Below are 13,400 nucleotides of genomic sequence, written 5' to 3' on the forward strand. Positions count from 1 at the left end.
TCTTTCTCTCTTCTTTCTCTCTTCTTTCTCTCTTCTTTCTCTCTTCTTTCTCTCCTTCTCTCTCTCTCCTTTTCCCTTTCTCTTTTTTCTTCTCTTTTTCCTTTGCTTCTCTCTGTAGGTACCAGCACAAACCAGCCAATGATGTTTCTGTTGCTGTTCTGATTGTTGGATCTGGGGAAATCTGTGTTAAGGCCTGGCCTGAGCTGTGTTTTGGACCAGGAGCTGAAACAATTCTGGAGATATTTTAGTCAGGATTTCTTGTCTGACTCATCCAATGCTTTGCAGGGTCCTGTACTTCTCCAGTGCTATCTCAGGAAGTTTCTATCTGCATCTTATCTTTTCACAACTCCTTATCACTGTGGTTGTGTCAAATGTACTGATGGACTGAAGGTCCCTTCACCTGCATGAGCTGGTGGTTCAACCTCCCCTCCTTCAGCTGAGGAGCAAAGCAGGGCAGGGGAAACACTTCAGCTCATCCCAAAGGACATGAGATGTCCATGTCTGGGCAACCAGGCCCAGCCTTGGACCTCCCAAGTGCAGTCTAAAGATCCCACTGCTCTGACTGCACCCAGAGAAGGCTCTTGATGGTCTTTTGGGATCTTTGATGGTCAAGAGGGATTCAGCTCCAATGAAAATTCTGGAAAGAGCTGCCAGCTACGCCTGGCTGCCAGTCCATGGCTGCCTTTACTTTCTTCCTGAGCTGTGATTTCCTCACTCCACTCACTCAGGGGGCTGAATTTCCTTACCAGGGAAGTAAAGGGCTGTTCCCCACCTCATGAGAGGAGTCCAGCCAAAGCTACACAGAATGGGGGACGCTGGTGCAAAGTGGCAGCAGCAGCACCTCAATCCCTGTCCCCTTGGAGCCCATCCCAGTGACCACGGCAATGACCCAAATGTCCTTTTTGCCACCAGGTGGAGCCGGGAGAGAACTCCTTGGAAAGGGCCAGCTGAGAGCACCCCGGGAATGCCCAGCCCCTGGTGGATAACCAAAAAGAGGAACTTTTATTTAGTCATTTAGTTGTTTCCCTCCCTCCTCCCAGCCTAGGAAATTCATGTCCTGCTGAGAAATTTCTTCCCCAAAAAAAAAATCAAAGGAGGGGAAATTGCAAATCATTTAGTCCGCGATGAGCGAACTCCTGCTCCGTGGCTGGCTGTAACTCTGGTGACATTTGAGATCCCTTCCAACCCAAACCATCCCGGGATTCTGAGATTCCATGGCTGACTGTTGGCTGGGAGGAGCAGCTGATGCAACACTCATTGTTTACCTCGGAGAAGACAAGTGATGGGATGAGAAGGAACCTCCCCCCCACCAGCTCAAACCACCCTCACTGGGGAGCTGCCCCTGGACAGAGCAGAGAAATGTTTGCTCCCAGGGCGTTCATGGAATCATGGAATGGTTTGGGTTGGAAGCCACCTTCCAACTCATTCCAACCCCCTGCTGTGGGCAGGGACACCTCCCACTAGCCCAGGTTGCTCCAACCTGGCCTTGGACACTTCCAGGGATGGGGCAGCTGCCTCTTTTCCACCTCACCACCCTCACAGGCAAGAATTTCCCTCTCAGTTTTCTTCCCACCCCACCGGTGTGTTTGCAGCCTCCCTTTTTTCGCTTCGCCCAGCTGGGCCATTCCTTCCTCCAGCTGCTTTATGTCTTTTCCATGCGCTGGAAATCCTTCCCAGGGCTGCTGGAAAGGCTTTGCAAGCTCTCATGGAGGTACCATAGGTAATAAAATACATGTTACTGGATGCTGTGCAAACAAGTGAGGTCACTGTGTTTAGTAAATCTGTTTTTCCCCCGGCTGAGGATAAAACCTTGTTCTCTCAGAATGTTGGAAAGTCTTAACACCTTCCTTTTTTCCCCTCTCCTTTTTCTTCTTGTGCTCGTTTTTAATTCCCTCTGCTGGTTCCCCTTGTGAGTATCCCACCTCTTTATCCAATGCCATTATTGTTTTTATGTAAGATCTTTGGTTTTTAGGTAAGATATTGGTTTTTTGGCCAAGATTTGCCTTTGGTGAGCAGTCTCCCAGCCCACAATGCTGCCTTTTTCTCAGCAGAGAAGCTGAGGATCACTAATAGCAGCTTTATTTTCCTTGGCACTTTGCAGAGCTGGAGCCACCCAGCCTTTCCTTGCCTTCTTAATCAATACTAAATGTCTGACAGGGCAGGCAGCTTCCCTCTGCAAATAATTATTAATCAATGTCGAGGGGTTTGAGTGGTGAAGGGATAATAAAAATAAGCTTTTAGGATGGGAGGGAATGGGAAGGTGACGCCTGAATTGGGTTTTGGCAGAGGGGGCCTGTGTTTATGTCAGTTGTTCTTATTTAGAGTCGATCTAAGAAAGAAATTTTATATAAAAAGGGAGGTAACACTGGCACAGGTTTGTCAGAGAAGCTGTGGATGCCCCAGCCCTGGAAACATTCAAGGTCTGGTTGGATGGAGCTCTGAGCAACCTGTTGAAGATGTCCCTGCTTCTTGCAGATGACCTTGAAAAGGTCCCTTCCAGCTTGAAACCATTCTATGGTTTAAGAATCCACATCAAGCCCAGACTTAAAATTTAAATTCTGGAGTAGCTCAAGTTGTATATTGACTATTTTATTTAATTTAATTTAAGGAAGATTTAAGTTCTTAACTGAATAAATATATTTAGAAAACAAAGAGTCCAAGAACTAAAATCCTGAGAAAATAAAGAGTTGGCTCTACATAACCACTGTTTGAAGTCCTGTACTGCTGCTGAATGCATTGATTAAAGTATTTCAATTCCTTCAATTTAAATATAATAATTTCCTTGGAAGTACATCTTTCTGGGAAAGAAATAGTTGGGCAGTTTAAATTCTTGGAGAGCAGGAACAACCCCCACTCTTTCTGACCTTCGTATTGCAAAGCAAGTGGGCAGTTTTCTGAAGGAATGTTTTCCTGTTGGAAAAAGGCAATTTGATAAAACTGATATGGTTTTATCAAATGGTAATTCTGATGAACTTCCATTAACAAGAAAAGCTTTTGTTTTCAGATTCAGAGAGTGTTTCTATTCCTATTTTTTTTCCCTTTTATGCTGCAGCATCTTGGTTACAGATACCATAAATACAGAATAAATATTTCCTATTAAAAATGCAGAAACAACAAACCTCAAATCCCGTCCAAAAAAATTGCCTTTATTGCCACGGACGTTTTAATCAACTGCAAGGATCCTTTTCTCTGTTTTGTAGGAAATTTTGAAAATGTTTGGCTTTCCTTCGGATCCAGACTGGAAAGATATTTGTGAAAGCCTGGGATTTACCACGGAATGGACAATTTGGTCCCTCCCCAGCTCCGGTGCTTGCAGGTAACGGGCACTTCCCGCTGCTTTTTAAGAAGGATCCGGGAACAGATTGTGGAACAGACTTTCCAGGAACGTGGTGGAACCCCCTGTTGCCCGAGGAATGCTCGAGCTGATTTGACAAAGCCCTGGAGAACATGTTCTTGAGGGCAATTTGGGATTGGCAGGCAAGTGGCCGGGTTGACTTAAGACATTCTTTCTGCTGCCCTGAAGGGAGGACAAAATGTTTATTTTGGTTTCAGGGTTTAATAGGTTTGGAGATATTTCAAGCTACTGGAGGCTTCAAAATTATTCAGCCCAGAGAGTTCTCCGTAGTTTTTTTATTTATTTTTTTTTTTCCAGGATTAAGGAGTAACAAAACCACATTATCGACACGAAACCTTTCTCGTGGCAGTGTTTGGGTCAGAAAGCCCCTTTTCCACCTGAGGAATGGGATTTTAGAAGGGAATGTTTTCTCCCCTCTGCCACTGAACCTCCTGCGATCTTTGGCCGATTCGACACGGGAGAAGTTGCACAAGGGAGAAATAAAATTCCTCAGGTGAGTATTAATCCCTCAAATGAGTATTAAGTCCTCAAGTGAATATTAACACCAATAAAATAGCTGTTTTCTGCAGTAGGGATGATGTCTCATGGCTTCCTCCTCTTCCTTTCCGTTGGCTGTTGACGTTTCCGCGGGGCTTCGTGGGGAACTTTGTTTTCTCCAGGACGTGGAGACTTTTCCTGCCTTTCAGTTTTCCAGCTGCACGTCAGGGAGCCAAAACCCCTTGGAAACATCGACTCAGAGGGGAAACAGGTGATGTGAACTCTCTGTGAGTGAGGCCGGAGCTGGAGGGTGGCTGCAGGAATACGGCATTGCAAGGGTTTTACATGGAAACGCCGACCTGCTGGAGCACGGAATGACCCTGCTGGTCTTTTTTTTCCCTTTTCCCCTCCTTTTTTTCCCTTTTTATTCCTTTTCCTTTTCTCCTGCCTCTTTGAATTGTGTGTGTCCTTTTCACTGTGTGTGTTTTGGATGAGGAGGAACCTCCCGCTCTCTCGTGTGACGGGATTCGAGGATGGGCCCACCAGGAGCAGATAAAAAACCTCGGGAAACTTCCCAGTTCCAAGCATTGAGTCACCAGAAGAGCTGATTTGAAAGGACAGCTGTACTAACATTGACTAAGATGCCTATTAAAAATATTGGCAAGTCAAGGGAAGGGATCACTCGGTATTTGATCATCCATTTTGGAAATTAGCAAAAACAATCCACAGAGATTCTGAATAATATTTTCATGTGGAGATAAGGAACTTTTCCTTCGTGGGTGTTTTTTAGCCTTTTTTACGATTTCCTCCCGATTTCACTCAGGAAATGGTAGAAACACAAAATACTCCTACTCTGGTGGGGCTGATGTTTGAAACAAAAACAGAAGCCTGGGGTGCATTTCGTGAACCTAATTATGATTTTCCCCCATGATCCATTATTCCCTTTATTAGCCTGTGACAAACTGCCTGAGGTTTCTGGGAAACGAGGAATTAACTGCGTGTCCTCCAGGGCTCAGTTTGTGTGTGGGTTTGTGCCTGGGTAAGGCATGAAGCTCTGGGGGCAGCTGAAGCCTTTTTGGGAAAGTCCTCAGGCAAGAAGACCTCTTTTCCATGGGATCAGATGGATATTGCAAGATCTCCAAAAAACCTGATGTTCAGGTGGTGATATTGGGATATGTTGCATCTTCTAAAAACCTCATATTCAGTTGTGGTGTTGGGATGTGCTCCATCTCCTAAAAAACCATTTTCAGGTGTGGTTTTGGGATGTGCTCCATCCAAAAAACCCCATATTCAGGTGTGATTTTTGGGATATGCTCCATCTCCTAAAATCCTATATTCAGTTGTGATTTTTGGGATATACTCCATATCTCCTAAAACCCCTATGTTCAGGTGTGATTTTTTGGATATACTCCATCTCCTAAAAACCCCATGTTCAGCTATGATTTTGGGATATGCTCCATCTGCTAAAAACCCATGTTCAGGTGTGGTTTTGGGATATGCTCCATCCAAAAAGCCCCATATTCAGTTGTGATTTTTGGGATATGCTCCGTCTCCTAAAAGCCCATATTCAGATATGATTTTTGGAATATGCTCCATCTCCAAAAAGCCCCATGGTCAGCTATGATTTTGGGATATGCTTCATCCAATAATTGCCATGTTCAGGTGTGATTTTTGGGATGTACTCCATCTCCTAAAAGACTCATGTTCAGCTATGATTTTGAGATATGCTCCATCCAAAAAGCCCCATATTCAGTTGTAATTTTTGGGATATGCCCCATGTCCAAAAAGCCCCATGTTCAGGTATGATTTTTGGGATATGCTCCATCTCCAAAAAGCCCCATGATCACGTGTGATTTTTAGGTTATGCTCCATCTCCTAAAAACCCCATATTCAGTTGCAATGTTGGGATGTGCTCCATCTCCTAAACCCCCATTTTCAGGTGTGGTGTTGGGATATGCTGCATCTCCTAAAAACCCCATATTCAGATGTGATTTTTGGGATATGCTGCATCTCCTAAAAACCCATATTCAGCTATGATTTTGGGACATACTCCATCTCCAAAAACCCCCATATTCAGGTATGATTTTTGGAATATGCTCCATATCTAAAAAGTCCCATGTTCAACTATGATTTTAGGATATGCTCCATCCAAAAAGCCCCGTGTTCAGGTGTGATTTTTTGGGATATGCTCCATCTCCAAAAAGCCCCATATTCAGTTGTCATTTTTGGGATATGTTCCATCTCCAAAAAGCCCATGTTCAGGTGTGGGTTTGGGATATGCTCTGTCCAAAAATTGCCATATTCAGTTGTGATTTTTGGGATATGCTCCATATCTAAAAAGCCCCATATTCAGGTGTCGTTTTGGGATATGCTCCATCTCCAAAAAAACCATGTTCAGATGTGATTTCTGGGATATGCTCCATCCAAAAAGCCCCATGTTCAGGTGTGGTTTTGAGACCACCTCACAAGGTTTGTGCCTGTACCTGACAATCCTAAACCTGCATGGATTTTATCCCTCAGGAACATCTTGCTAAGCTCAGGAAGGTGTCCATTCATCCAGAGCATCGTTGTATCAAAGTTGAGGTGCAGTGTTGAACCTCAAACCCTTGAAAACAGGAGGAACTGGTTATTTTCTTCTGATCATTCCAGATTGGGATGATCCTGGTCCTTTCCATGCCCAAAGAGAGCTAAAAATGCAGGGCAGAGGATTAGGATGACTTTGGTGAGGAAGGACCAAATTCCTGGGGTCAAGGTGAGCTTCAGGGAGGGATTTTCCTTGAGTTTCCTTCCAGAGAATCCCAATCTTTCTACTTTCCCCCTTCTCCCTTTATCCCTTGCCAGAATGGGAAATAACAGTGAAGGAGCTTTGCTGTTTTTCTGCTCCCACCAGGGATTCTGGGGAATATCAGGACTGGATTCAGTGTGAAGACCTCTCGGGACCTCTGGAATCACAGAATATCCTGAATGGGAAGGGACCCACACAGATCATCCAAGCCCAGCTCCTGCAGATGTAGCATTTCTCTACTGGCCCACATCTCCTCACCCATCTCTATCTGGGGTTTGTTGGACATCAGGGTCCCTTTTGCCATTTGATTCAACACAAATGATCATTTTGATGAGAACAAAGTAACTTTTCAAGTGGAAATCACCTTTAACTGAAGAGATAAAAAGTGTATTTCCTGTTTTCTTGGCAGAGGAGGGAGGGGCACAATGTCTTTGCTTGTGTAAAGATCTGGTGCAAACGAGCTGAAGCTGAACTTGATGATCTCAAAGATCTTTCCCAACCTAAAGGATTCTTTGATTTTCTGATCAAAACCTGTTTGTGCAAAGGAAAGCAAAGTATAAATAATATGAGTAAGAAACTGGTTTTTTTCCTTCCCCAAATGCCATAAATAGTTGCTTTTTTAAAGAGTTTTCACTTATTTTTCTTACATCAAGACAAAACTGGGCTCCCTAAGCACTTGTCACAAAATAACAGAGACAGGGAGGCCCCCCGTGGCAGAACAACCAAAGAACTGACCAAGAGTGACCCAGGTTGTCCTGAAATCTGAATTTAGGCATCCCATGGACGAGGGAAGGTGCAGCCCCACCCAGGGTAGGTGCTGGAGGGAGGGTGAGGGGTTGATGCCGTGACAGATAAACCTTTGCTTCATTTTTCTTTAGTATTTGTGTGTAAATTCCGTGGTGGTCCTGGTGGTGTCCTCCCTGTTCCAGAGGAAAGGATGGAGGGACAGGAGGGATCTGCATCCATTCCTTGTGCTGATGCTTAAGGAAAGTCATTCTCTCACCAGAGATGATTTGCACTGCCAGGCTTTCCAAGCCTCCCTCCGTTAATCCACATGTCGCAAAAACTGGGGATCTTCTGCCTTTCCAGCCTTTGAGGAAAATAGGAAGAACAACTGGGGAAGGAAACCATGGAAAGAGAACCAGAACCTCCCTCTTCCCCCAGGTGCCCTTACCAAAGTCCTCCTCCCCCTCGCCACCCTGGTACCAGATATTGAGATTTGTGCTGCTCTCTGAGGAAAATCCCTTTTCCCAAAGTGCTTCCTGTTGCCAACCTGCCAGCAGAGGTTCTGAGATCCCATCCCCAAAGCCTGTGGCACCCTGACCTGTTCCTAGGGAACCCACTGAAAGCCTGTTCCCTCCCCAGCCAGAGCCCACCCAGTGAGAAGCAGGCTGGTGGCTTGACAAAACTCGGATTATTCTGTCCAGAAAACTCCACTTTTAATGGATTAAACATCTCTGCCTTTTGTGGTCGCCCTCTCAAGAAAGGAAATCACTGCAAGAAGAAAATGTTGAGCTGGGGTGTACTTTCCTCTTTTGATTCAGAGTCATTTTTCTTCCCTCCCTGCCTTCCTCCTCTCCTGCTTCCCTGCAAACAGAGAAGTAAATTTTGTCTCCCTGATATTTCTTTGGCTGAACATGATTCGCCTCCACCGGTGCTTTAAATCAAGGTAATCAAAATAATCGTGTTCTTTTAATCCATCCACTGGACCCAACCCTGTGTACTCCACATATACATTTTTTTTTTAATTTTTTTTTTTTTCCTAAGGTTTGGCTCTGACATCACTGAAACGCTGCAGCAAAATCTCAGGAATAAACCAGCATTGTTAGTTCCTCCTTTCATCCCAAGCCAAACACCCGCAGCTCTCCACAGGCCTCAAAGAAGACCTAGAAATGCCCAAGCAGGATTCCTTCTCCAGGGCTGTGCTGCTGCAAGAAGTGGATTCCTTAAGGAGGAAAAGCTGGAGTCATGGATTCCGGGAGAATTGTAAGGAGGGGGGGAAAAAATCATGACAAAAATCAAAGAGGAGGGTGATATCAAGCAGGAGAGCTCTGTCAAGGTCAAAAACCATCACAATTTGCTCCAGCTGAAGATTTGACACAGGTTCTTCCACCTGAGTCTCCCAGCTGCAGTGCAAGGATGTGGAATCAGGGCTGGTTTTCCTCTAAACACGAGCTCCCGAGTTCTCCTGATCCACCCCAAGGGCTGCTCAGCAGAAAGCTCTGAGCTTCCTCTCCCCTCTTCCAGCCCATCCAGGCTGCTCTGATGGGCCTCTTCCACAGCTGGGAATGGTGGTGGTGGAATGGATTTACCTCTTGAGGCACTGAGATGCTCATAAGGATTATGGAAACTCCACCAGCAAGTTGGGCAATATCAGATATCCAAGTCTTCAGTCTTTGTTTGGGATCTAAATCTCCTATTTGCTGTCTGAGGAGCTTTCTCCTCTTGCTTCCAGGGCTAAACCTACTGGAAAACAGGATTTTTCAGCTCAGATGAAACATTTAATACAAACTTTGTTGTTTAAAGGACCGAGCTGGTATCTCTGAATGGTTCCAGACTAGACTGGAAGAGGAGGACTGGCTGGAGTGCAAGATTCTGCTCCACATTCCACTCCCACTTGTGGTATTCCCTAGTTTTGGTGCTTCTTTTGTAGAAAAGAAAAGACCTGCTGCCCTCCATAAAACCACTACAGGTGGTTAGCACTGTTAAAAATAGAGGCTTTGGGGCCTAAATCTTGATTTGCAGAAAATTAGGGAGAAAGATGCATCTAAAGCCACATCCAGCTCCTGAAAATACCACGTGTGTTCTTCCCGAGTGCTCTGAGAACAAGAGCTCTTGGAAATCAGCCCGAGCAGTTAAATTTTGCCCCCAGTCTCTGTACACTCGATATCAGGGAGACTGCAGCAATTCCTCACTGGAAATCTTGGCTCTGGGAAATTACTAGAAGTTCCTGGGAAGTTCCCAGCTCGAAGTTTCAAGGAATCTCGCCGGGAAGTTATGAGTAACAGGAAAACAACGAAGGCCCGGGGTTGGCTTTCCAGCTAACCATTTATTTTCCCAGAGAAGTCCCCTTATTAATTTTTATGGTGCATAAATACCAGAAAACCCGACACCGTTAATTAGTGACTGGTTTTGGTCTTCGTGCTCAACTCAGTTCATTCCAAGCCAAACTGGGATTCTTTTCTTTTTTTTTTTTTTTTTTTTAATTTTTTTGTAAGTTTTAGAGAAAAGTACGTGTGTGGGTAGATGGAGTTTGGTGTTTGTGAGCAAGTCTGATCCTAATTTAAATTAGTGCAATTTTCTTTTCTGTTCCAATCATTGAGACTCTCTCTTCCAAGACATTTTTCTTCCCATCTACCCCATGTGTCCTGGGTTTATGGATAGACACAGGATCCTGAAGGGTGAATTCCATTTGGTTTAGATCTTGACCCAAAATCTATTGGCTCTTGCACAGGTATCCATGGGCATCTTTAAGGTGGTAAGAGAGCCCTTTTGGGAAGTGTCTTGCTGAGGTGGTCCCAGTGCTGGATGTGGATTCCACCTCTACTCCAAAAGCAGGAGGAGAAAGGCAGGAGACAAAAGCTCCACAGCAGATCCCTGCCTGTGTCTGCACAGGGGGGCTCCAGCAGCAAGAGGCATTTTGATTCCCAGAGTGGCATCAACATGTTCCTCCTCTGATACAGAGGTCCCTGGACTTGACCTTCACCCCTCATGTCCATCCAGAGGAGGATTTAGATGGGCCCTGAATTGTAATCCAGGGAGATTCTCTCGGCCCGGATCACCTGGAGTTTGGAGAAGACACCCCAGACATCCCTGACTGTCAGGGACCAAGCTGCAGTTCCTCTCTTTGCTGGCAGTTGCTGACAGGTTTCTTCCTTGTGTGGAGTTTGTTTTAAGGCTTATATGGTGGGACCATCATTTAAAAAAACCCAAAAAAACCCAACAGATAATCACACCAAGAATCTGATCTATGGAATTCTCAAACCTGAGAGGATTTGAGTGTGATGAGTTATTAGCTACTGGGACTGGTAAAGGATGATGTTTCTCTGTGTCTGCATGTGCCAGTAAATCACTGAGAGGTCTAACTTTAAATCTATTTGCATTTTGGAAACATTCCTTAGGTACTGTGTTAACCCTTTTGTTGTCAGGCTGGATTTCAGCGCCAGTTCCAGCAGGACTTCCAGAGGTCCACAAGAAGTGAAGGAATCAGGAGGCACTGATTCCTCAGCACCTAATTCACTTACATCCCAAGAAAACCTGTCAAATCTAAATATCTAAGCCCAGTTTGGTTGGAAAACTTTAGAGATTGGACCTGCTGGCAGGATCACACACTGGTGGTGTGTCTGTCCATCACACCCTCACCCAATCCAACACCATCCTCCTGTGGAGACCAAGCCTTGGCTTTGTGTCAAGGTCTTCTTGCACATCCAACACTTCTGTTCCAACTCCCACCAAGTCAGGGCAAGAAATCCACCTTACAAGGTGTTTTTCTGTATCCTCCACTGTCACATTTGATGAAAGATTAGATTGGTTACACCTCCTGCTGGGTTTAGGTGTAAAATTCTTTCAAATCTCTCCATCTGGAACGGATTTTCTTGGTTTGTGGGAAGGGTATTGATGGTGTGTGAGTAGCTCCAGCTGAGAGGAGAGCCTGTTCTATTTGTCACTGCTCACAAGGTGACTGATGGCTGACAACAACCAGTTTGCAAATTTACCTCTCAAATCATTAATTCCTCCTTTTTTTTTTTTTATCACAGGAATGGTAGAACCTCAGTACCTCTGTTAGCTGGAGGACTGTGTGTGTGCTTGTTTGAAGAAGTGGGTGGAGGCTGAAGTTTGCCAGGGTTTCTTCTCCCACAAAAGGAGGAGGTGGGAAGGAGACAAACCAACACATTTTCTGCTTCACTGTGACGTGTTTTCTCTCACTGCCAGATCTCAATGTCCCCCCTCACTCCCAGCTGTTGTGCAGTAAAGCCACCAGGAAATATCAATCAACCCATCCAGGTAGGTTTGGTGACTTGGTTATTTCTCACCACCCTCTGCTTAATGAAGCAGTTATTAAACAGAGGAGCTAATTCCAGAAGCCAACAGAAAACAGAGTGAGGAGCTCAGCAGACTGAAAGCATTTTGCCTCCAGGCGCTGCCAACCCTCCTGAACGAGAAGACAAAGCGAAAATTGGAGATCTGTGTGCTCAGACCGCAGGGCTGGGAAGACGGAGTTGTCTGAGTGTACGTTGGTGAGAAATGGTGTGAAAATTACATGTCTCCCAGAGTCCAGCACAGCTGGGGAGCACCCAGGGGCATGCACTGCCCTGGCTTTCTGCTATTCTTGGCTCCCTTTGTCCCTCTGAAGTGGCAGATGACCTCTTGAGAGGCTCCATACATGACATGATCCGTGTGCTCCGCCAGAACTCCGTGCAGGATTAACGCGCCGTTCACTCGGGGGAAAACCTCGGGGTCTTGGGGAGGTGTCATCCGAGGGAATTCACCCCCTGAGTGGAGCACTCAGGAATTTTGGAGCCTTGGGAACAGCCTGTGTGTGTTCAGCTTGACCTTGGGCCGTACTGTGATATTATCCATAGCAGGTTGTGCAGGGAATGCTGGAGGCATTTGGTGGGGTGGGATAAGAGGAGTGAATGTTCTCCCTGGGGCTCTCTTTGCTTTACTGCTCTCCACCAGTGATCCACCAGTGTATGGGCACAGAGATCCCCTCAAGAGGCTGCTTTATAGCCCAGTGACTTCACTGAACTCAATTTTTTACTGTTTGCCTGAAATGCCTGCTGACATCACAGCTGAACTGGAGACAGACTGCTCTGTGGCTTGGGAGATGGAGGTGCAAGTCCTCCGATGTGTTCTGGACAAGTCACTTCAACCTCCCCCTGCCTTGGCTTTTTTACTTTTCTCAGAAATGAAATGTTTTGGTTTTAAGCAAAAATCCCCCCCCCCATCAAATGGTTTTTCCCCTCCAAATTTTATATTTTAGATGGAAATTTTCTAAAAGTCGAGGTTTGTTTTATTTTGTTTTCCCGGTTCCAGTTCCTGTTGGAGAACATTTTTTTTTTTTTTTTTGGTGGAAAACACAGCTTTTCCCATAAAGTGTTCTGAACTCCACCAAAGGAAAGTGCAATATAAGATCTATTATTCTTGTGGTGCCTTTGGGGTCAGGACACATCCATTGGTCACGTAGCCTTACCCAGGGTGCTCTCCTGGAACGGGAATGCTGATGGGAGACAAACCCTCAAGGACATGGTTTGGGGTTTTTTGGGTCTATTTACTCTTTAAACATTTCTTAAACCTCTTCTTAAATGCAGGTTTCTGCTCCCTTTTTTTTTTTCCTTTTTTCCCAACTGTTTCCAAAGGGAGGAATCCCAAATCCATTCCTCCAGCCTTTTTTTTACTTTTTTTTCTATGTGGAAGTACCACACACAGCTCTGATTACCCTCCTTCACCTCTCCCCCTCCCCACTCTTCATCCTCTGCCCCGGATCCCTCCCAAACACTTGGGTTTGGCTCCTTCCTGAAGCCAGTTTGGTTTTCCTTCAAGAAGCCTTTCCGCAGCTCTTGTTGCAAACCACACATTAGCAAAGCAATGAGCTCCTCCAGCCCTCTTTGCTCCTTGCTGGCTGTTGGGAATCCAGGAAAAAAAAATAATACAATCTGTCCTCAGGAATAACAAACATTCTTCCCCTGTCTGCAGACCTGAGTGAAAAATGGGGATGTTCCAATCCCGGAGCAGAAATTCATCCCTGAAGTCCAGGACTTGCAAGGAGTTGTGCCACAACCT

At 45.4% G+C, this 13,400-nt stretch overlaps 1 long non-coding RNA gene across 1 annotated transcript; it reads left to right on the plus strand.

Moving 5' to 3' along the window:
* The first annotated feature begins 11,182 nt into the window (after positions 1-11,182).
* Positions 11,183-12,879, plus strand: LOC113955327. The gene is made up of 3 exons (XR_003530494.1): positions 11,183-11,435; positions 11,550-11,621; positions 11,755-12,879. It is a non-coding gene; the product is annotated as an uncharacterized LOC113955327 (long non-coding RNA).
* Positions 12,880-13,400: the final 521 nt, after the last annotated feature.

Source organism: Corapipo altera, unplaced genomic scaffold (genome assembly GCF_003945725.1).
Source record: "Corapipo altera isolate COAL_440 unplaced genomic scaffold, ASM394572v1 126, whole genome shotgun sequence".
Classification (NCBI taxonomy): Eukaryota; Metazoa; Chordata; class Aves; order Passeriformes; family Pipridae; genus Corapipo; species Corapipo altera.